Below are 24002 nucleotides of genomic sequence, written 5' to 3'. Positions count from 1 at the left end.
ACCAGCCTGGCTAACATGGTGAAACCTCGTCTCTACTAAAAATATAAAAATTAGCCGGGCGTGGTGGCGCATGCCTGTAATCCCAGCTACTCGGGAGGCTGAGGCAGGAGAATCACTTGAACCCAGGAGGCAGAGGTTGCAGTGAGCTGAGATTGTGTCACTGCACTCCAGCCTTGGTGGCAGAGTGAGACTCTGTCTCAGAAAAAAAAAAATACCATTGGGATTTTGATAGGGATTGCATTGAGTCTGTAAATTGCTTGGGTATTATGGATATTTTGACAATATTAAATCTTCCAATCCATGAACATAGGGTATCTTTCCCTTTGTCTGTGCCTTCTTTAATTTCTTTTTTTTTAATTTTTAAATTTTTTGTTTCCATAGGTTTTAGGGAAACAGGTGGTATTTGGTTACATGAGTTAAGTTCTTTAGTGGTGACTTGTGAGCTTTTGGTGCACCCATCACACAAGCAGTATATACTGAATCCAATTTGTAGTCTTTTATCCCTCACCCCTTTCCCACCCTTTCCCCCTGAGTCCCCAAAGTCCATGTGTCATTCTTATGCCTTTGCATCATCGTAGCTTAGTTCCCACTTATGAGTCAGAACACGCGATGTTTGGTTTTCCATTCCTAGGTTAATTCACTTAGAATAATGGTCTCCAATCCCATCCAGGTTGTTGTGAATGCCATTATTTCATTCCTTTTTATGGCTGGGTAGTATTCCATAGTTACATATACCACAGTTTCTATATCCACTTGTTAATTGATGGGCATTTGTGTTGGTTCCACATTTTTGCAACTGCACATTGTGCTGCTATAAACGTGTGTGCAAGTATCTTTTTTGTATAATGACTTCTTTTCCTCTGGGTAGATACCCAGTAGTGGTATTGCTGGATCAAATGATAGTTCTACTTTTAGTTCTTTAACAAATCTCCACACTGTTTTCCATAGTGGTTGTACCAGTTTACATTCCCACCAGCAGTGTAGAAGTGTTCCCTTTTCACTGCAACCATACCAACATCTATTATTTTTTGTTTGTGATTACAGCCATTCTTGCAGGAGTAAGGTGGTATCACATTGTGGTTTTGATTTGCTTTTCCCTGATCATTAGTAATGTTGAGCATTTTTTCATAGGTTTGTTGGCTATTTGTATATCTTCTTTTGGGAATTGTTTGTTTATGTCCTTAGCCCACATTTTTTTATTTTTATTTTTATTTTTTTGAGACAGAGTCTCGCTCCGTCACCCAGGCTGGAGTGCAGTGGTGTGATCTTGGCTCACTGCAAGCTCCACCTCTTGGGTTCATGCCATTCTCCTGCCTCAGCCTCCCGAGTAGCTGGGACTACAGGCACCCGCCACCATGCCTGGCTAATTTTTTGTGTTTTTAGTAGAGATGGGGTTTCACCATGTTAGCCAGAATGGTCTCAATCTCCTGACCTCAGAATCTGCTCGCCTCGGCCTCCCAAAGTGCTGGGATTATAGGCGTGAGCCACCGTGCCCGGCCAGTTAGCCCACTTTTTGATGGGATTGTTTGTTTTTCTCTTGCTAATTTGAATCCATTGTTGATTCTGGATATCGGTCCTTTGTCAGATGTATAGATTGTGAAGATTTTCTCCCACTCTGTGGGTTTTCTGTTTACTCTGCTGACCGTTCCTTTTGTCATGCAAAAGCTCTTTAGTTTAATTAAGTCTCAGCTGTTTATCTTTGTTTTTCTTGCATTTGCTTTTGGATTCTTAGTTACAAAATCTTTTCCTAAGCCAGTGTCTAGAAGGGTTTTTCTGATATTATCTTCTAGAATTTTTATAGTTTCAGGTCTTAGATTTAAGTCCTTAATCCATCTTGAGTTGATTTTTATATAAGGTGAGAGATGAGGATCCAGTTTCATTCTCCTACATGTGGCTTGCCAATTATCTCAGCACTATTTGTTGAATGGGGTGTCGTTTCCCCACTTTATGTTTTTGTTTGCTTTGTTAAAGATCAGTTGGCTGTATTTGCGTTTATTTCTGGGTTCTCCATTCTGTTCCGTTGGTCTGTGTGCCTATTTTTATACCAGTACCATGCTGTTTCGGGGACTATGGCCTTATAATATAGTTTGAAATCAGGTAATGTGATACCTCCAGATTTGTTCTTTTTGCTTAGACTTGTTTTGGCCAAGCGGGCTCTTTTTTGGTTCCATATGAATTTTAGGATTGTTTTTACTAGTTCTGTGAAGAATGATGGTGGTATTTTGATGGGAATTGTGTTGAATTTGTAGATTGCTTTTGGCAGTATGGTCATTTTCACAATATTGATTCTACCCATCCATGAGCTTGAGATGTGTTTCCATTTGTTTGTGTCATCTATGATTTCAGCAATATTTTGTAGTTTTCCTTGTAGAGGCCTTTCACCTTCTTGGTTAGGTATATTCCTAAGTGTTTTATTTATTTGCTTTTTTGCAGCTGTTGTAAAAGGGGTTGAGTTCTTGATTTGATTCTCAGCTTGATGTATAGGAGAGCTACTGATTTGTGTACATTAATTTTGTATCCTGAAACTGCTGAATTCATTTATCGGTTTTAGGAGCTACTTGGAGGAGTCTTTAGGGTTTTCTAGGTATACAATCATATCATCAGCAAACAGCAACAGTTTGATTTCCTCTTTACCAATTTGGATGCCCTTTATTTCTTTCTCTTGTCTGATTGCTGTGGCTAGGACTTCCAGTACTATGTTGAATAGAAGTGGTGAGAGTGGGCATCCTTTCCTTGTTCTAGTTCTCAGAGGGAATGCTTTCAACTTCTCTCCATTCAGTATTATATTGGCTGTGGGTTTGTCATAGATGGCTTTTATTACATTGAGATATGTCCCTTGTATGTAGATTTTGCTAAGGGTTTTAATTATAAAGTGATGCTGGATTTTGTTAAATGCTTTTTCTGCGTCTATTGAGATGATCATGTGATTTTTGTTTTTAATTCTGTTTGTGTGGTGTATCACATTTATTGACTTGCGTATGTTAAACCATCCCTGCATCTGTGGTATGAAACCCACTTGATCATGGTGTTACCTTTTTGATATGTTTTGGATTCGGTTAGCTAGTATTTTGTTAAGGATTTTAGCATCTGTCTTCATCAAGGATATTGGTCTGTAGTTTGCTTTATTGGTCATGTCCTTTCCTGGTTTGGTATTAGGATGATACTGGCTTCATAGAAGGATTTAGGGAGGATTCTCTCTTTATCTTGTGGAATAGTGTCGATAGGATTGGTACCAATTCTTCTTTGTCTGGTAGAATTCAGCTATAAATCCATCTGGTCCTGGACTTTTTTTTGTTGGTAATTTTTAAAATTACCATTTTAATCTTGCTGCTTGTTACTGGTCTCTTTGGGGTACCTAATTCTTCCTGATTTAAGCTAGGAGGGTTGTATCTTTCCAGGAATTTATTCATCTCTTCTAGCTTTTCTAGTTTATGTGTCTAAAGGTGTTCATAATAGCCTCGAATCCTCTCTTATTGGTTAATCTTGCTAATGGTGTATCAGTTTTATTTATCTTTTCGAAGAACTAGCTTTTTGTTTCATTTTTCTTTTGTATTTTTTGTTTGTTTGTTTGTTTCAGTTTCATTTAGTTCTGCCCTGATCTTGGCTATTTCTTTCTTCTGCTGGGTTTGGGTTTGGTTTGTTCTTGTTTTTCTAGTTCCTTGAGGTGTGACCTTAGATTGTCTATTTGTGCTCTTTCAGACTTTTCGATGTAAGCATTTAGGGCTATGAACTTGCCTCTTAGCACCACCTTTGCTGTATCCCAGAGGTTTTGATAGGTTGTGTCACTATTATCATTTGGTTTGAAGAATTTTAAAATTTCCATCTTGATTTCATTGTTGACCCAATGATCACTCAGGAGCAGGTTATTTAATTTCCATGTATTTGTCTGGTTTTGAAGGTTCTTTTTGGAGTTGATTTCTAGTTTTATTCCACTGTGGTCAGGGAGAGTACTTGGTATAATTTCAATTTTCTTAAATTTATTAAGACTTGTTTTGTGTCCTATCATATGGTCTGTCTTGGAGAAAGTTCCATGCTCTGATGAATAGAATATATATTCTGCAGTTGTTGGGTAGAATGTTCTGTAAATATCTGTTAAGTCCATTTGTTCCAGGGTATAGTTTAAATCCATTGTTTCTTTGTTGACTTTCTGTCTTGATGACCTGTTTAGTGCTGTCAGTGGAGTATTGAAATACCCCAGTATTATTGTGTTGCTGTCTGTCTTATTTCTTAGGTCTAGTGGTAATTGTTTTGTAAATTTGGGAGCTCCAGTGTTAGGTGCATATATATTTATGATTGTGATACTTGCCTGTTGGACAAGGCCTTTTATCATTATATAATGTTCCTCTTTGTCTTTTTTAACTGCTCTTGCTTTGAAGTCTGTTTTGTCTGATATAAGAATAGCTACTACTGCTCACTTCTGGTGTCCATTTGCATGGAATGTCTTTTTCCACCTTTACCTTAAGTTTATGTGAGTCCTTATGTGTTAGGTGAGTCTCTTGAAGGCAGCAGATAGTTGGTGAATTCTTATCCATTCCGCAATTCTGTATCTTTTAAGTGGAGCATTTAGGCCATTTACATCCAATGTTAGTATTGAGATTTGAGGTACTATTCCATTCATCGTGCTATTGGTTGCCTATATACCTTGTTTTTTTTTTTAATTGTATTTTTGTTTTATATGTCCTGTGAGAATTATGCTTTAAAGAGGTTCTGTTTTAATGTGTTTCCAGGATTTGTTTCAAGATTTACAGCTACTTTTAGCAGTTCTGGTAGTTCTGGCTTGGTAGTGGCAAATTCTCTCAGCATTTGTTTGTCTGAAAAAGACTGTATCTTTCCTTGGTTTATGAAGGATAGTTTCACTGGATACAAAATTTTTGGCTGATAATTGTTTTGTTTAAGGAGGCTGAAGATAGGGCCCCAGTCCCTTCTAGCTTGTAGGGTTTCTGCTGAGAAATCTGCAGTTACTCTGGTTTTTCTTTGTAGGTTACCTGGTGCTTTTGCCTCACAGCTCTTAACATTCTTTCCTTCATCTCGACTTTTGATAAGTTGATGACAATGTGCCTAGGAGATGATCTTTTTACGATTAATTTCCCAAGTGTTCTTTGAGCTTCTTGTATTTGGACGTCTAGGTCTCTAGCAAGGCCCGGGAAATTTTCCTCAGTTATTCCTCCAAATATGTTTTCCAAACTTATAGATTTCTCTCCTTCCTCAGGAATGGCAGTTATTCTTAGATTTGGTCACTTAACGTAATCCCAGACTTCTTGGAGGCGTTGTTCATTTTTTCTTACTTTTTTCTTTCTCTTATTCATTTTTCTTTGTCTTTGTTGGCTTGGGTTAATTCAAAAAGCTTCTCTTTGAGGTCTGAAGTTCTTTCTTCTGCTTATTTGAGTCTATTGCTGAGACTTTCCAGAAAATTTTGCATTTCTCTAAGTGTGTCCTTTATTTCCTGAAGCTTTGATTGTTTTTTATTTATGCTGTCTGTTTCACTGAAGATTTCTTTCCTCATTTCTTGTATCATTTTTTTTGATTGTCTTAAATTGGACTTCACCTTTCTCTGGTACCTCCTTGATTAGCTTAATAACTGATCTTCTGAATTCTTTTTCAGGTAAATCAGGGATCTCTTCTTGGTTTGGATCCATTGCTGGTTAGCCAGTGTGATATTTTTGGAGGTGTTAAAAAACTTTCTTTGTCGTATTACCAGAATTGTTTTTCTGGTTCCTTTTCATTTGGGTAGGCTATGTCAGAGGGAAGGTCTAGGGCTCAAGGCTGCTGTACAGATTCTTTTTGTCTCCCGGGGTGTTCCACAGATGTAGTACTCTCCCCCTTTTTCTAAGGATGTGGCTTCCTGAGGGCGGAGCTGCAGTGATTGTTATCTCTCTTTTGGATGTAGCCACTCAGGAGGTCTACCAGGCAGGGCTGGTACTGGGGTTGTCTGCACAGAGTCCTGTGATGTGAACCATCTGCAGGTCTCTCAGCTGTGGATAACTGCACAGCATTTGTGAGAGGTGACAGCGTGCTGGCGGTCCTCGGGGCCCTCGCTTGCTCTCGGCGCCTCCCCTGCCTGGGCTCCCACTTTGGTGGCATTTGAGGAGCCCTTCGGCCCCCCGCTGCACTGTGGGAGCCCCTTTCTGGGCTGGCCGAGGCTGGAGCCCACTCCCTCGGCTTGCGGGGAGGTGTGGAGGGAGAGGCGCGAGCGGGAGCTGGGGCTGCGTGTGCAGCGCTTGTGGGCCAGCTGGAGTTCTGGGTGGGCGTGGGCTTGGTGGGCCCCGCACTCGGAGCAGCCAGCCGGCCCTGCTGGCCCCGGGTAATGAGGGACTTAGCACCCGGGCCAGTGGCTGCGGAGGGTGTGCTGGGTCCCCCAGCAGTGCCAGCCCACTGGCGCTGTGCTCAATTTCTTGCCGGGCCTTAGCTGCCTTCCCGCGGGCGGGGCTCGGGACCTGCAGCCCACCATGCCTGAGCCTCCCACCCACTCCATGGGCTCCTGTGCGGCCCGAGCCTCCCTGAGGAGCACCACCCCCTGCTCCACGGCGCCCAGTCCCATCGACCACCCAAGGGCTGAGGAGTACAAGCGCATGGCGTGGGACTGGCAGGCAGCTCCACCTGCAGCCCCAGTGCGGTATCCACTGGGTGAAGCCAGCTGGGCTCCTGAATCTGGTGGGGATGTGGAGAGTCTTTATGTCTAGCTCAGGGATTGTAAATACACCAATCAGCACCCTGTGTTTAGCTCAAGGTTTGTGAGTGCACCAATCGACACTCTGTATCTAGCTGCTCTGGTGGGGCCTTGGAGAACCTTTATGTCTAGCTCAGGGATTGTAAATACATCAATCAGCACCCTGTGTTTAGCTCAAGGTTTGTGAATGCACCAATCGACACTCTGTATCTAGCTGCTCTGGTGGGGCCTTGGAGAACCTGTGTGTCGAAACTCTGTATCTAACTAATCTGATGGGGACATGGAGAACCTTTGTATCTAGCTCAGGGATTGTAAACGCACCAATCAGCGCCCTGACAAAACAGGCCACTGGGCTCTACCAATCAGCAGGATGTGGGTGGGGCCAGATAAGAGAATAAAAGCAGGCTGCCAGAGCCAGCATTGGCAACCCGCTCGGGTCACCTTCCACACTGTGGAAGCTTTGTTCTTTCGCTCTTTGCAATAAATCTTGCTACTGCTCACTCTTTGGGTCCACGCTGCTTTTATGAGCTGTAACACTCACCGCGAAGATCTGCAGCTTCACTCCTGAGCCCAGCGAGACCACGAGCCCACCAGAAGGAAGAAACTCCAAACACATCTGAACATCAGAAGGGACAGACTCCAGACGTGCCACGTTAAGAGCTGTAACACTCACCGCGAGGGTCCACGGCTTCATTCTTGAAGTCAGTGAGACCAAGAACCCACCAATTCCGGACACATTTTGGCGACCACGAAGGGACAGACTCCAGACGCGCCAACGCGCCACCTTAAGAGCTGTAACACCGCGAGGGTCCGCGGCTTCATTCTTGGAGTCAGTGAGACCAAGAACCCACCAATTCCGGACACATTTGGACTGCCTCCTGGGTCCTGCAGGAGCAATTCTGCTTCTTTCAGAGGGTCTTTCCGTTCTCTAGGCTTTCCTGGTTTATTCCTGCAGTAGTTCTGGAGCAAAGGTTCACGATGTGAGTCTCCACACACTACTCTGTCTGAGTGGGAGCTGCAATCTAGTCCTGCCTCCCATCTGCCGTTTTTCCTCCAAATGTAACTTTCTTTAATTTCTTTCATCAATGTTTTATGGTTTTCAGGATACAGGTCTTTCACCTCCTTAGTTAAGTTTATTCTTAGGTTGTTTTTTTTTTTTTTTTTTTGAGACGGAGTTTTGCTCTTGTTACCCAGGCTGGAGTCCAATGATGCGATCTCGGCTCACTGCAGCCTCCGCCTCCCTGGTTCAAGTGATTCTTCTGCCTCAGCCTCCCAAATAGCTGGGATTATAGGCATGCGCCACCACGCCCAGCTAAATTTTTATTTTTAGTAGAGATGGGGTTTCTCCACGTTGGTCAGGGTGGTCTCGAACTCCTGACCTCAGGTGATCCATCTGCTTGGGCCTCCCAAAGTGCTGGGATTACAGGCATGAGCTACCATGCCTGGCCTATTCTTAGGTATTTTATTCTTTTTTTGTGCTATTGTAAATGAGATTGTTTTACTAATTTCCTTTTTAGATAGTTTATTAGTGGATGTTGATTTTTCTATCCTGCAACTTTATTGAATTTATTAGTTTTTTTTTTCTTTATAATTCAGTCTCCATGGAGACTGTCAAAAATTGCCAGTGCTCACTGTATTACAAGTCACCATGGCAGGGTATCAGGAAAAGTTTTCCATCAGCAGTAATCACACCTCAGATAAACCTGACTGGCTACGATACTGCCAATGTTCCAAGCTAAATTTATTGGTTCTAACAGTTTTAAAAAACTGTTAAATGGTTTTTTATATATAAGATTATGTCTTATGCAAATGGACAGTTTTACCTCTTCCTTTCCGATTTGAATGCCTTTTATTTCTTTTTCTTGCCTAATTGCTTTAGGTAGGACTTCTAGTACTATGTTGAATAAAAGTAAGTAAGAGTGGACATCTCTGCCTTGTGCCTGATCTCAGTGGGAAACCTTTCAGTTTTTCACAATTAAGTAGGATAGCTGTGAGCTTTTCATATATGGCCTTTATTACATTGAGATAATTTCCATTTGTTTGTAGTTTGTTGACAGTTTTTACCATGAAAGGGTGCTGAATTTTTCAGGTGATTTTTCTGCCTATTGAGATGATCATATGATTGTTATCTTTTTATTTTCTTATTGTGGTGTACCACAGTAATTGATTTTCATATATTGAACCATTCTTGCATCCTAGGCATAAATCCCACTTAGTCATGGTTTATGATCCTTTTAATGTGCTGTTGGATTCAGTGAGCTACTATTTTGTTGAGGATTTTCGTATCTGTATGCTTCAGGGATATTGTCCTGTTGTTTTCTCTTCTTATGGCTTCTTTGTCTGGCTTTGGTATCAGGGAAATGCTGGCTTTGTAAAATGTGTTTGAAAGTGTTCTCTCCACTTCAGTTTTTTGAAGGAGTTTGAGACAGATTGGTGCTAATTGCTCCTTAAGTGTTTGGTAGCATTCATCAATGAAACCATCTGGTCCTGGGCTTTTCTCTTTTGGGAGATTTTTGATTACTGATTCAGTCTGCATACTTCTTATAGGTTTGTTCAGACTTTCTATTTCTTCATGATTTAGTCTTGTTGGTAGGGTGTTATGTTTCTAGGAATTTATTCATTTCTTCTAGATTATCCAGTTTGTTGGCATATGGCTGTTTTTAGTAGTCTCATGATCCTTTTTATTTCGGAGGCATCAGTTGTAATGTCTCTTTCCTTTCTTATTTGAGTCTTCTCTTTTTTTCTTAGTCTAGCTAAGGGTTTTTCAGTTTTAAATCTTTTCAAAAAACCAACTCTTAGTTTTGTTGTTTTTTCCCTATTTTTCTATTTTTTATTTCATTTATTTCTGCTCTAATCTTTGTTACTTCTTCCTTCTGGCAACTTTGGGCTTAGTTTTCTAGTTCCTTGAGCTGTAAAGTGAGGTTATTTGAGACTTTTCTTGTTTTTAATGTCAGCATTTATTGTTATGAGCTTCATTCTTACTGCTGCTTTTGTTTCATCCCATAAGTTTTGGTATATTGTGTTTTTGTTATTTGTCTTGAGATTTTTTTTTTTTTTTTTTTTTTTTTTTTTTTGTGACAGAGTCTCGCTCTGTCGCCCAGGTTGTGGCACGATCTCGGCTCACTGCAAGCTCTGCCTCCTGGGTTCACACCAGTCTCCTGCCTTAGCCTCCCGAGTAGCTGGGATTACAGGTGCCTGCTGCCACGCCTGGCTAATTTTTTGTATTTTTAGTAGAGATGGGGTTTCACCGTGTTAGCCAGGGTGGTCTCGATCTCCTGACCTCGTGATCCACCTGCCCTGGCCTCCCAAAGTGCTGGGATTACAGACGTGAGCCACCGCACCCGGCATCTTGAGATATTTTCTAATTTCCTTTTTTTCTTTTTCAATCCAGTGGGTGTTCCAGAATGTGGTGTTTACTTTTCATGTATTTGTAAATTTTTCAGTTTTCATTCTTTTATAGTCAGAAAATACACTTGGTATGATTTCAGCCTTCTTAAATTTGCTAAGGCTTGTTTTGTTACCTATCTTGTGTTCTCTCCTGGAGAAGTATTCCTGTTTGCTTGAGAAGAATGTGTAGTTTGCTGCCATTGAGGAGAATGTTTTGTATATATCATTAGATTCATTTGGTCTACAGTGTTATTGAAGTCTTCTGTTTTCTTATTGATCTTCTGTCTGGATGTTTTGTTCAGTATTGAAAATGGGGTATTGAAGTCTCCAATCGTTATTCTACCGTTTATTTCTCCCTTTAGTTCTGTCAGTGTTTGCTTTATATATTTATGTACTCTGATGTTGGGTGCATGTATACTTATAATTGTCATATCTCCCTGGTGGATTGATCCTTTTATCATTGTCAAATGTCTTTTATTTAAATTTTGTTTTTTTCTTTTATTTCTGTCCTTTGTAAACAAAAACTTGTCCTTTTTTATAATGAGAAATGATGAATGTCTTGTGTTTCATGTGACGGTTTTTCCCAATGTAAGTATAACTATCTCTGCTCTCTCTTGATTACTATTTGCATGGAATATTTAATTATCTCTTTACTTTCAGCCTATGTGTGTCCTTAAATCTGAAGAGAGTTTCTTGTAATAGTGTATAGTTGGATCTTTTTTGTTTTTAAATCTATTCAGACTTTTACTAGAGTTTAATCTATTTTCCTTTAAAGTGATTATTGATAGGGAAGAATTTTACTACTGCCATTTTGTTGTGTTTTGTTAATCTTATAGTTTTTTTGGTTGTCTTACCCTTTCTTGCTGTCTACCTTTGGGTTTTGCTGATTTTTTGTATTTGTAGGCTTTGATTATTTTCTGTTTTTTCCTTTGGGTAACTTCTGTAGGTATTTTATATTCTTTCCTTCTTAAATTACAGTTGAAAGTATATCACCTGAGAGGTTAGACATCCAAAGGATGTTCTGGTCTTGCAGCATGATTTCTGGTGTTAGTCTTCCTTTTGTTTCCAAGCAAAAGTTATGCAATAAGACAGAATATAAGGTCTCTGAGAGCCTTAAGCTTTTTTTTCCTTCTTCACGTCTGTAGTAGATATTTGTAGATACTAATTCTTGATGATCTTGGGGTTTTGAATATTATATCCAAATATAATAGTACAGGTTAATTTCCTGAACACCTTGGTAGTGAGATAATTTAAGAAACTTAAGGCATGATGGGAAAAATAGACATGAGAGTCTGATGTTCAGAATTTATCTTTGAAAGCCCTTAGAAATGTTTTAACACTTAATAATTTTTAGAAAGAACACCACATAAAGAAAATATGTTCTGATTTTACACTGTTAATATCTATTAATAGCATGATTTTTAACATTTATCTTTATATTGTGCAATGCCAGTTTTTACTTTTTATTGTTTTTCGAGACAGGGTCTTACTTTGTTACCCAGGCTGGAGTGCAGTGGTGCGATCACGGCTCACTGCAGCCTTGACCTACCGGGCTCAGGTGATCTTCCCACCTCAGCCTCTCAAGTAGCTGAGACTACAGGCTTGCACTACCACACCTGGCTAATTTTTATATTTTTTGTAGAGATGGGGTTTCACCATGTTGCCCAGGCTGGTCTTGAACTCCTGGGCTCAAGCTATCTGCCCACGTTGGCTTCCCAAAGTGTTGGGATTACAGGTGTGAGCCACCTCACCTAGCCACTGCAAGCCTTTTCTTTTTTTGAGATGGCATCTTGCTCTGTTGCCCAAGCTGGAGTGCAGTGGCACCATCTAGGCTCACTGCAACCTCCGCCTCCAAGGTTCAAGCAATTCTCCTGCCTCAGGATGAGATTATAGGTGCACGCCATCACACCTGACTAATTTTCGTATTTTTAGGAGACACAAGGTTTCACCACGTTGGTCAGGCTGGTCTTGAACTCCTGACCTTGTGATCTGCCCACCTTGGCCTCCCAAAGTGCTGGGATAACAGGCGTGAGCCACCGTGCCCGGCCTGCCACTGCAAGTCTTTAGAAGGTTTCCTTTCCTTAGCCAGGCGTGGGGGTGTGTGCCTGTAATACCAGCTACTTGGGAAGCTAAGGCAGGAGAATTGCTTGAACCTGGGAGGTGGAGGTTTCAGTGAGCCGAGATTGCACCCCTGCACTCCAGCCTGGGCGACAGAGTGAGACATCGTCTCAAAAAAAAAAAAAAAAAAGAAAATCTCCTTTTCAAATTTATAGATCGATAGATCTCATGATTCTTTAGCTGACACTTTATTTCTTGTCTTTTGGACTTAAGGTGCACAGAATTGCATTAATCACAGTCCTTGGTTCATTTTTAAAACTTTTATTTTTATTAAAAAAATTTTCTTTCCACCATCCTTAGCCTCTAAAAGTCCTGGGATTACAGGCATGAGCCATGGCACCCAGCCTCAACTATTATCTTTTTTTTGGAACAGTTTTATTGATTTAATTCACATACCATATAATTTATCCAATTCAGTAGTTTTTAGCATATCCACAGACTTGGACAACCATCACCACTGTCTAATCATAGAACATTTTCATTATAGAGACAAACCCTATGTTCAGTAGCAGTCATTGCCTGTTGCACCCACATACTCCTTCCTCTAACCCTAGGCCACCACTGATCTACTTTGCCTAGATTTGCCTGTATAGATTTGTCTATTCTGGATATTTCTTATGTAAATTGATTCATGTAATATGTACTATTTTATATCTAGCTGCTTTCATTTAAGCATATTTTCAAAGTTTAGCCATGTTGTAGCATGTATCAGTACTTCATTGTCTTTTTATGGTCCAATAATATTCCATTACTTGGATATGTCACATATTGTTTATTCATCAGGTGATGGACCTTTGGGTTGTTTCCACTTTTTGGCTTTTATGAAAATGCTGCTGTGAACATTTGTGTAGTTTTTGGGTGGACATGTTTTCATTTCTTTTGAGCATATCCCTAGGGGTGGACATGCTGCATCATAAAGTAACTTTATATTTAATATTTTGAGGAACTGCCAACCTGTTTTCCAAAGTTGCTACATCATTTCACATTTCTACCACCAATGTTTGAGAATTCTAATTTCTTCACATCATTATAATCACTTGTCATTATGATTTTTGATTATAGCCATTCTAGTGGGTATGAAGTGGTATTTCATTGTCATTTTGATTTGCATTTTACTGATGACTAATGATGTTGAGCATCTTTTCATGTGCTTATCGGCTGTTGTGTATTTTCTTTGGAGAAATATCTCTTCAACTTCTTTGTCAATTTTTTGTTGGGTTATTTTTCTTTTTATTATTGAGTTGTAAGAATTCTTTATATAATTTGTGAAAGTCACCAATGCTGTGATAGAGTCACTTACGTCCGACCCAAACAAAGTGGAACCGGGAGGTCATGACGAAGGACTCACGCTTATATGTCTGAGATAAGAACTATCACAAGGATCTTCTAAAAACTCATAAGAGGCCGGGCGCAGTGGCTCATGCCTGTAATCCCAGCACTTTGGGAGCCCAAGGCGGGTGGATCACGAGGTCAGGAGTTCCAGACCAGCCTGGCCAAGATGGTGAAATCTCGTCTCTACTAAAAATACAAAATTTAGCTGGGTGCAGTGGCGGGCACCCATAATCTCAGCTACTCAGGAGGCTGAGGCAGGAGAATCTCTTGAACCTGGGAGGCAGAGCTTGCAGTGAGCCAAGTTTGCGCCACTGCACTCTAGCCTGGGTGATGGAGCAAGACTATGTCTCATTAAAAAAAAAAAAAAAAAATCCCCAGAAAAAACTCATAAGAAATTCCTGTATGTCCTACATGTCTTAGTCATCCTGCATATTCTGCACACATCTGTAACAGGGTTTATTGCAAGAAATTCCTCATGGATTTCAGCATTCCAGATAAGCCGCTCTCACAAGACGAACATTTGCATAGCAATGGCTGTCTCCACCAATGAATTAGCACCAGCATCTACAACTGGCCCCTGTAACTAATGATTTTTGTTTCAAAATAGCTTACGTAGACCTCTCCTCTTTGCCTTTAAAAGTTTCACCTTACTTCATCCTATCTGGATACGCCTTTGACCTGTTATAGCAAACATATCCTGGATTGCAATCGCCTGTCACTCCCAAATAAAATTTTCTTTTGGAGAGTTTCGTTGTCATTATTTTAGGTTGACATAATCTAGACATAAGACCCCTATCAGACATGACTTCCAAGTATTTTCTATTCTGTGGGTCATCTTTTTACTTTCTTGATTGTAGGACAAAAGTTTTAAATTTTGTTGACATTCAGTTTCTCTATTTTTTTTTTTTTTTTGTCTTTTGAGATTTTAATGTCATATGCAAGAAGACCTTGCCAACCGTAAGGTCATGTAGATTTACTTCTATACCTTCTTCCAATAATTTTACAGGTTTAGCTCTTACATTTAGATCTATGTTCCATTTTCAGTTAATTATTGTGTATAATGTAAGAAGGGGTCCCATCTCCATTCTTTTGCATATGGATATCCAGTTGTTCCAGCACCATTTGTTAAAAAGGCTATTTCCCCCATACCCCCAACTGAATTATCTTGATACTCTTGTTGAAAATCAATTGACCATAAATGTAAAGGTTTGTTTTTAGACTCTTAGTTCTGTTCTTTTGGTCTCTATGTCTATTTTTATACTAGTACTACACTGTCTTGACAAGTGCAGCTTTGTAGTAAGTTTAAAATTGGGGAAGTGTGAGTCCTCCAGCTTTGCTCTTTTTTTCCACAGTTGTCTGATTTTTCTGGATTTGTTCCATTTTCATGTGAATTTAGGATAAGCCTGTCAATTTCTGTAAGAAAGTAGGAACTGGAATTTTGACAGCAATTATATTGAATATGTAGATCAATTTGGGAAGTGTTATCCCATCAATATTAAATTCTCCAATCCATGAACATGTGATGTCTTTCTATATTCAGAAATTCTTTAATGTCTTTCAATAATATTTTGTGGCTTCCAGAGTACAAGTTTGACTCCTCTTTTGTTAAATTTATTCCTAAGTATTTTATTCTTCTTGATGCTATTTGAAATTGAATTTTTTTTTTCTTTTTGAGATAAGGTCTCACTTTGTCACTGTGTCTGGAGTGCAGTGGCATGATCATGGCTCACTGCAGCCTGAAACCCCTAGGCTCAAGTGATCTTCCCACCTCAGTTTCTCTAGTAGCTGAGACTACAGGCGTGCAACATCACGCCCAGCTAATTTTTATATTTTTTGTAGAGCTGGCGTCTGTCTATGTTGCCCAGGCTGGTCTTGAACTGCTGAGCTCAAGCGATCCTCCTGCCTTGACCTCCCAAACTTCTGGTTTTACAGCATGAGCCACTGCGCCTGGCTGAAAGGGAATTGCTTTTTTTTTTTTTTTTTTTTGAGACAGAGTCTTGCCCTGTCACCCAGGCTGAAGTGCAGTGGCACGACCTCGGCTCACTGCAACCTCTGCTTCCTAGGTTCTAGCAGTTCTCCTGCCTCAGCCTCCTGAATACCTGGGATTACAAGCACCCACCACCGTGCCTGGCTAATTTTTGTATTTTTAGTAGAGATGGGGTTTCACCATGTTGGTCAGGCTGGTCTCAAACTCTTGACCTTGTAATCCACCCGTGCCGGGCCTCCCAAAGTGCTGAGATTACAGGCATGAGCCACTGTGCCCGGCCCTGGAATTGCTTTTTAAATTTTATTTTCAGATTGTTTATTGCTAGGTTTAGAAAATTAAGAAGTATTCTTTCATTTCTAGAGCACAAATTAGGAGTTAGGATTTCTATTTGGTTTTATTCCAAGTATATAGAGGTATATGAAAATGTTATTTTCTCATAAAAACCTCTTTTCATTGCCTTATTTAACATTTATTGAGTCTTCATTCGTAACCTCCTATGGACCATATCTTCACCCTCCAAGGCATGCAGTGTGAATGAATTTAAAAATATATCATCATAGGTTTATTGTTTGAAACATATTAATATAGAGTGAAATTTGAATAAGGTGATAAGACATTTTTTCACTAACTTACAATTATCATATAGGCTGCTGTTAACTTAAAGGGCAGTGATTTGACAAAACCAATACAGATTATTACAACTGGTTCTAATTATGTTTATGAACAAGAGTTAAGATTATGAAACCAACCTTTTTTGGAGGCACTTGGTTAGAAGAGCTTGGTAAATGATTTTGATTTTCTTTTCACTAGCTATTTTTATTTTTTATTTTTTATTTTTTTTGTGAGACAGAGTCTTGCTTTCACCCAGGCTGGAGTGCAGTGGAGTGATCTCAGCTCACCGCAACCTCCACTTCCCGGGTTCAAGCGATTCTCATGCCTCAGCCTCCCGAGTAGCTAGGATTGCAGGTGTGTGCCACCACAGCTGGCTAATTTTTTTTTGTATTTTTAGTAGAGATGAGGTTTCACCATGTTGGCCAGGCTGGTCTTGAACTTCTTTCCTCAAGTGATCCACCCACCTTGGCATCCCAAAGTGCTGGGATTACAGGTGTGAGCCACCACGCCTGGTCTTCTCTAGCTATTAATAACACTTATTAATACTTTTGCTTCATACTAAAATTAAAAAGCTCCTGCCTTATTAATCCTCTATATAGCCTACTGCAATGGTAAATATATTTAATGTATTTATTTTAGAAAGAGAAAAATTAAGTCAGAGAAGGGCTAAAATAAAATATTTTAAAAAAGAAAATGCCAGGTTCTGGTTAGGATGGGAAGCAACCAGAACTCTCATACATTGCTGGTATGAGTATGAATTTGTACAGCCCCTAAGACAACTGTTTGGAAGTATTTACTAAATCGAACATAAGCAAATTTTACCTTGCCGAGTGTATTAGCATGATGGAATATAGAGTGTCAACTTGATTGGATTGAAGGATGCAAAGTATTGATCCTCGGTGTGTCTGTGAGGGTGTTGCCAAAGGAGATTAACGTTTGAGTCAGTGGGCTGGGAAGGCAGACCCACACTTAATCTGGGTGGGCACCATCTAATCAGCTGCCATCATGGCTAGAATATAAAGCAGGCAGAAAAAAAAAAATGTGAAAAGACTAGACTGGCCTAGCCTCCCAGCCTACATCTTTCTCTCATGCTGGGTGCTTCCTGCCCTTGGACATCGTACTCCAAGTTCTTCAGTTTTGAAACTCAGACTGGCTCTCCTTGCTCCTCAGCTTTCAGACGGCCTATTGTGGGACCTTGTGATCATGTGAGTTAATACTTAATAAACTCCCCTTTATATATATATCTATTTGTATCTATCTATACATACATATATCTTCTATTAGTTCTGTTCCTCTAGAGAACCCTGACCAATGCAATTAGGGTTCTTAGCAGAAATTGAGCCAATGGGATTTGTACATATATACAGAAAGATTTATTATAAGTGATTGGCTACGTGATTATGGAGACTGACAAGTCCCATGGTCTGCAGTGGGCAAGCTGGAGACCCAGAACTGCTGATAGTGTAGTTTCATTCCTAGTCCAACAGTCTCAAGGCCCCGGAAGAGCTGATGTTTGAATATGAGTCCAAAGGCAGGAAAAAACTGATGTATCAGCTTGAAGGCTGTCAGACAGAAGAAATTCCCTATTACTAAGTCTTTTTGCTTTATTCAGGCCTTCCACTGATTGGATGAGGCCCAACCACATTAGGTAGGGAGAGTTCTTTGTGTTTTGGATGCAAGTCTTGTATCAGATACACTTTTTACAGAAATTTCCCACTAGTCTGTGGCTTGTCCTTTCATTCCCTTAACAGTGTCTTTTGCAGAGCGAAGTTTTAAATTATAATGAAGTCCAGTTTATCACTTTTTCTTTCATGGATCATGCTTTTCATATTGTATCTAAATAGTCATTGCCAAACCCAAGTTCCCTTAGTTTTTTTTTTCTATGTTATTTTCTAGAGGATTTATAGTTTTATATTTTACATTGAAGTGTATGATCCACGATATCATTTGGCTGTGTCCCCCACCAAATCTCATCTTGAATTGTAGCTCCTACAATTCTCATGTGTCGTGGGAGGGACCCACTGGGAGGTAATTGAATTATGGAGGTAGGTCTTTCCCCTGCTGTTCTTGTGATAGTGAATAAGTCTCATGAGATCTGATGGTTTTATAAAGAAGAGTTCCCCTGCACAAACTTCTCTCTTTGCCTGCCGCCATCCATGTAAGATGTGACTTGCTCCTTCTTGCTGTCCACCATGATTGTGAGGCCTCTCCAGCCATGTGGAACTGTAAGTCCATTAAAACTCTTTCTTTTGTAAATTGCCCAGTTTCTGGTATGTCTTTATCAGCAGCATGAAAACAGGCTAATACAGTAAATTCATACCAGGAGAATGAGACACTGCTGAAGATACCCAAAAATGTGGAAGTGACTTTGGAACTGGGGAACAGAGAGTGGTTGAAACAGTTTGGAGGGCTCAGAAGAAGACAGGAAAATGTGGAAAAGTTTGGATCTCCCTAGAGACTTGTTGAGTGGCTTTGACAAAAATGCAGATAATGATATGGACAGTGGAATCCAGGCAGAGGTGGTCTCAGATGGAGAGGAGAAACTTGTTGGGAAGTGGAGCAAAGGTGACTCTTGTAATGTTTTAGAAAAGAGAGTGGTGGCATTTTGCCCCACCCTAGAGATTTGTTGAACTTTGAACTTGAGAGAGATGATTTAGGGTATCTGGTGGAAGAAATTTCTAAGCAGCAAAGCATTCCAGAGGTAACTTGGGTGCTGTCAAAGGCATTCAGTTGTAAAAGGAAAACAGAGCATAGAAGTTTGGAAAATTTGTAGCTTGACAATGCGATAGAAAAGAAAACCCCATTTTCTGAGGAGAAATTCAAGCTGGCTGCAGAAATTTGCATAAGTAATGAGGAGCTGAATGATAATCCCCAAGACAAGGGGGAAAATGTCTCCAAGGCATGTCAGAGACCTTTGCGGCAGCCCCTCCCATTATAGGCTGGGAGGTTTAGGATGAAAAAATGGTTTCATAGGCAGGGCCCAGGGCCCCCCTGCTCTGTGCAGCTTCAGGACTTGGTGCCTTGAGTCCCAGCTGTTCCAGCTTTGACTAAAAGGGGCCAAACAACAGCTGGGCCTGTTGCTTCAGAAAGTTCAAGCCCCAAGCCTTGGCAGCTTCAACATGGTGTTTAGCCTGCAGGTGCACAGAAGTCAAGAATTGAGGTTTAGGAATTTCCACCTAGATTTCAGAGGATGTATGTATGGAAATGCATGGATGCCCAGGCAGAAGTTTGCTTCAGGGGCTGGGCCCTCATGGAGAACCTCCGCTAGGGCAGTGCAGAAGGGAAATGTGGGGTTGGAGCCACCACACAGAGTTACTACTGGGACACCACCTAGTGGAGCTGTGAGAAGAGGGCCACCGTCCTCCAGACCCCAGAATGGTAGATCCACTGACAGCTTGCACCGTGCGCCTGAAAAAGCTGCAGACAATGCTAGCTGGTGAAAGCAGACAGAAGGCTATCCTCCGCCACAGGGGCGGAGCTGCCCAAGGCTGTGGGAGCCCACCTTTTGCATCAGCGTGACCTGGATGTGAGACATGGAGTCAAAGGAGACCATTTTGGAGCTTTAAGATTTGACTGCCCCACTGGATTTCAGACTGCATGGGGCCTGTAGCCCCTTTGTTTTGTCCAGTTTCTCCCATTTAGAATGGCTGTGTTTACCCAATGCTTGTACCCTCATTGTGTCTAGGAAGGAACTAACTTGCTTTTGATTTTACAGGCTCATAGGCAGAAGGGACTTGCCTTGTCTCAAATGAGACTTTGGACCATGGACTTTTGAGTTAATGCTGAAATAAGATTTTGGGAGACTGTTGGGGAGGCATGATTGGTTTTGAAATATGAGGACATTAGATTTGGGAGGGGCTGGGGTGGAATGATTTGGTTTGGCTGTGTCCCCTACCAAATGTCATCTTGAATTGTAGCTCCCACAATTCTCACGTCATGGGAGGGACCCAGTGGGAGGTAATTGAATCACGAGGCGGGTCTTTCCTGTGCTGTTCTTGTGATAGTGAATAAGTCTCACGAGATCTGATGGTTTTATAAAGAAGAGTTCCCCTGCACAAACTCTTCTCTTTGCCTGTTGCCATCCATGTAAGATGTGACTTGCTCCTCCTTGCCTTTCGCCATGATTGTGCGGCCTCCCCAGCCACGTGGAAGTGTAAGTTCATTAAACCTTTTTTGTAAATTGCCAGTTTCTGATATGTCTTTATCGGCAGTGTGAAAACGGACTAATACAATCTATTTTGAGTTAATTTTGGGAACGCCATAGGGTCTATGTCTTGATTCATTTTGTTGTATGTGAATGTCCAGTTGTTATAGCACCGTTTGTTGAATAGACTATTCTTTCTTCATTGCTTCTTTGACAAAGATCAGTTGTCCATATTGTGTGGGTTTATTTATCAACTCTCTATTCTGTTCCATTGAACTTTTTCTATTCTTTCACCAAAATCATAGTCTTGATTATTGTAGGCCTATAAGTCTCCTGAAGTCAGGTAATGTCAGTCCTCCAATTTTGTTTTTCTTCAGTATTGTGTCACCTATTCTAGGTCTTTTGCCTTTCAGTATAATTTTAGAATTATTTTCTTGATATCCAGAAAATAATTTACTGGGATTTTGATTGGGATTGTCTGAATCTGTAGAGTAGATTGGGTAGAACTGACATGTTAACAACAGCAAATCTCCCTTCTGTGAATGTGGAATACCTCTGCATTAATTTAGATATTTTTAAAATCAGAGTTTTGTAGTTTTATATCCAAGTAATTCTTTTTTGGGGCTGCTAATGTAAATGGTGTTTTTTTTTTTAATTTCAAATTCCAGTTGTTAATTGCTGGTATATAGGAAAGCAATTTATTTTTGGACATTAACTTTTTATCCTGCATCCTTGCTTATTAGTGCCAGGAATTTTTGTTGATTCATTAGGATTTTCTACATAAACAATCATGTCAGAGAACAAAGAGAGTTTTATTTCTTTCTTCCAAATATGTATGCCTTTTATTTCCTTTTCTTGTCTTCCTGTATTAGCTAGGACTTCCAGTATGATACGGAATAGGAGTGTTGAGAGGAGATATCTTTGCCTTGATTCCAGTCTTGGGAGAAAGATTCTAGTGTTTTTTCTTTTTTTTTGAGACGGAGTTTCACTTTCGTTGCCCTGGCTGGAGTGCAATGGCGCAATCTTGGCTCACTGCAACCTCCACCTCCTGGATTCAAGCAATTCTCCTGCCTTAGTCTCCTGAGTAGCTGGGATTACAGGTATGCGCCACCACACCTGGCTAATAGAGACAGAGTTTCTTTATGTTGATCAGGCTGGTCTCAAACTCCTGACCTCAGGTGATCTGCCTGCCTCGGCCTCCCAAAGTGCTGGGATTACAGGTCTGAGCCACCGTGCCCAGCCCTAGTTTTTTTAATCATTAAGTATGATGTTAGCTGTAGGGTTTTTGTAGACATTCTTTATCAAGTTGAGAATTTTTTTTTTTATTCACAGGTTTCTGAGAGTCTTGATCATGAATGGCTGTTGGATTTTTGTCAGATGATTTTCCTGCATCTATTGATAGGTTATGTTTCATCTTTAGCCTGTTGGTGTGATGGATTGTATTAATTGATTTTTGAATGTTGAATCAGGTTTGCATAACTAGATAATTCTCACTTGGTTGTGGTGTATAATTCTTTTTATATACTGTTGGATTCAGTTTGCTGATATTCTGTTGAGGAACTTTGCATGTGTGCCCATGAGAGAGATTTGTCTGTAGTTTTCCTTTATTTCAATGCCTTTATTTCATTTTGGTATTAGGGTAATGTTGACATATAGTGTGTTAGAAAGCATTCCCTCTGCTTCTGTTATCTGTAAGATATTTTGTAGAATTGTATCACATCTTCCTTAAATTTGGTAGAATTCAAAAGTGAAACTATCTGAGACTGGTGCTTGGAAGATAATTGTTGATTCGGTTTCTTTAATAGACGTAGAACTAGTAATATGATTTGTTTGACTTGGAAGTTTTGGTAGATTGTGTCTTTGAAGGTATTTGTTCATCTAAGTTTTCAAATTTGTGGGCACGGAGTTCATAATATTCCTGTAATTTTTTTTTGGTGTCTGTTGAAACAGGAGTAATGGCCCCTTTTTCATTTTCATGTATTAGTAATTTGTGTTCTTTTTCTACTTGGTTAGCCTGGCTAGAGGTTTATCAATTTTATTGCTCTTTTCAATGAACCAGCTTTTGATTTTGTGAATTTTAAAGTCGATTTCCTGTTTTCATTAATTTGTGCTTTTTTTAAACTTTTTTTTTTTTTTTTTGCTTACTTTGGAATTACTTTGCTCTTTTTTTTTCTAGTTTCCTAAGGTGTAGAAGCTTATTCAATTTAGATATTTCTTCTTCTGTAATGTAGCAATTCAGTGCTATACATTTCCCTCTAAGCACTGCTTTTGCTGCATCTCACACATTTTCATAAGATTTATTTTCATTTTCATTTAGTTCAAAATATTTTAAAATTTATTTTGAGACTTCTTTGATGATGTGTTATTTAGAGGCTTTTTGTTTAATCTCCAAGAAGTTTTCCAGCTATATTTCAGTTATTGATTTATAGTTTAATTCTATTGTGATCTGAGAGCATAGTTGTTAGGAATTATATTGTTTTAAATTTGTTAAGGTATTCTTTATGACCCAGAATATGATGTCTTAGTGAGTGTTTCCACGTGAGCTTGAGAAGAATGCATATTGTGCTATTGTTGGATGAAATATTCTATAAATGTCAATTAGATCCAGTTGATTGATGATGCCGTTCAGTTCAACTATGTACCCTTACTGATTTTCTGCCTGCTGCATCTGCCAATTGCTGATAGAAGGATGTTGCAGTCTCCAACTATAATAGTAGATTCATCTATTTCTGTTTACATTTTTGTCCATTTTCACCTCACGTATTTTGACATTTTGTTAGTTCTTCTTGGAAAATTGACCCCTTATTACTATGTATTGCTGTTCTTTGTCCTGTTAATTTTCTTTGCTCTGAAGTCTGCCTTGCCTGAAATTAATATAGCTGCTGTTCTCTTGATTATTGTTAACATGGTTTGTCTTTCTCTGTCACTGTACTTTTAATCTGTCTGTCTTATAATTAAAATACTTTTTTATAGACAACATATAGTTAAGTATTTTTTATCCACTCTGTCTCTTTTAATTGGTATATTTAGACCATTCATATTTAAAGTGATAATTGATATTATTGGTTTAATATTTACCATAGTTTTAACTATTTTCTATTGTCCTTGTTCTTGGTGGTTTTTTTGGTCTTTTTTTCTGTCTTTGGTTCTAGCTGAGCATTTTATGAGTCTGTTTTCTTTCCTCTCTTAGCATATCAATTATACTTCTTTCAAAATATTTTTAGTGGTTGCCCTTGAGTTTGCAATTTACATTTGCAAGTAATCTACCTTCACTTTCACATAACACTGTATTGCTTCATGAGTAGTGCAGGTACATTATGAGAGAATATTCCTAGTTCCCCTCTTGCTGTCATTCATTTCACTTATCTAGAAGCTGTAATCACCAAATACATTATTGTTATTATTACTTTCAATAAATTGTTGTCTGTTAGATTAAGAAAAAGAAAATAAAAGACTTTATTTTACCTTCACTTACTCCTTCTCTAATGATCTTTCTTTTCTTTTTTTGTTTGAGATGGAGTCTCGCTCTGTCGCCTAGGCTGGAGTGCAGTGGTGTGACCTCTGCCTCTCAGATTCAGGCAGTTCTTGTGCCTCAAGTCTCCTGAGTAGCTGAGATTACAGGCACGTGCCACCATGCCCAACCAATTTTTGTATTTTTAGTAGAAATGGGGTTTCTCGATGTTGGCCTGGCTGGTTTCAGTCTCCTGGGCCCAAGTGATCCACCCACCTTGGCCTCCCACAGTGCTGGGATTACA

The 24002-nt window shown here is 39.7% G+C and overlaps 1 protein-coding gene and 1 non-coding gene across 13 annotated transcripts in view; one reads left to right on the top strand and one right to left on the bottom strand.

Annotated features, from left to right (window-relative positions):
• Positions 1-24002, top strand: part of LMBR1 (limb development membrane protein 1) — a 211411-nt gene that overhangs the window by 12419 nt on the left and 174990 nt on the right. The window lies entirely within an intron of this gene.
• LOC112440638 (U4 spliceosomal RNA) lies at positions 8264-8404 on the bottom strand. Its single transcript, XR_003028648.1, has one exon. It is a non-coding gene; the product is annotated as a U4 spliceosomal RNA (small nuclear RNA).

Source organism: Pan paniscus, chromosome 6, assembly GCF_029289425.2.
Source record: "Pan paniscus chromosome 6, NHGRI_mPanPan1-v2.0_pri, whole genome shotgun sequence".
Lineage (NCBI taxonomy): Eukaryota > Metazoa > Chordata > Mammalia > Primates > Hominidae > Pan > Pan paniscus.
Note: the sequence above shows the minus strand (reverse complement) of the source record. Positions and strands in the feature narration are given on the sequence as shown.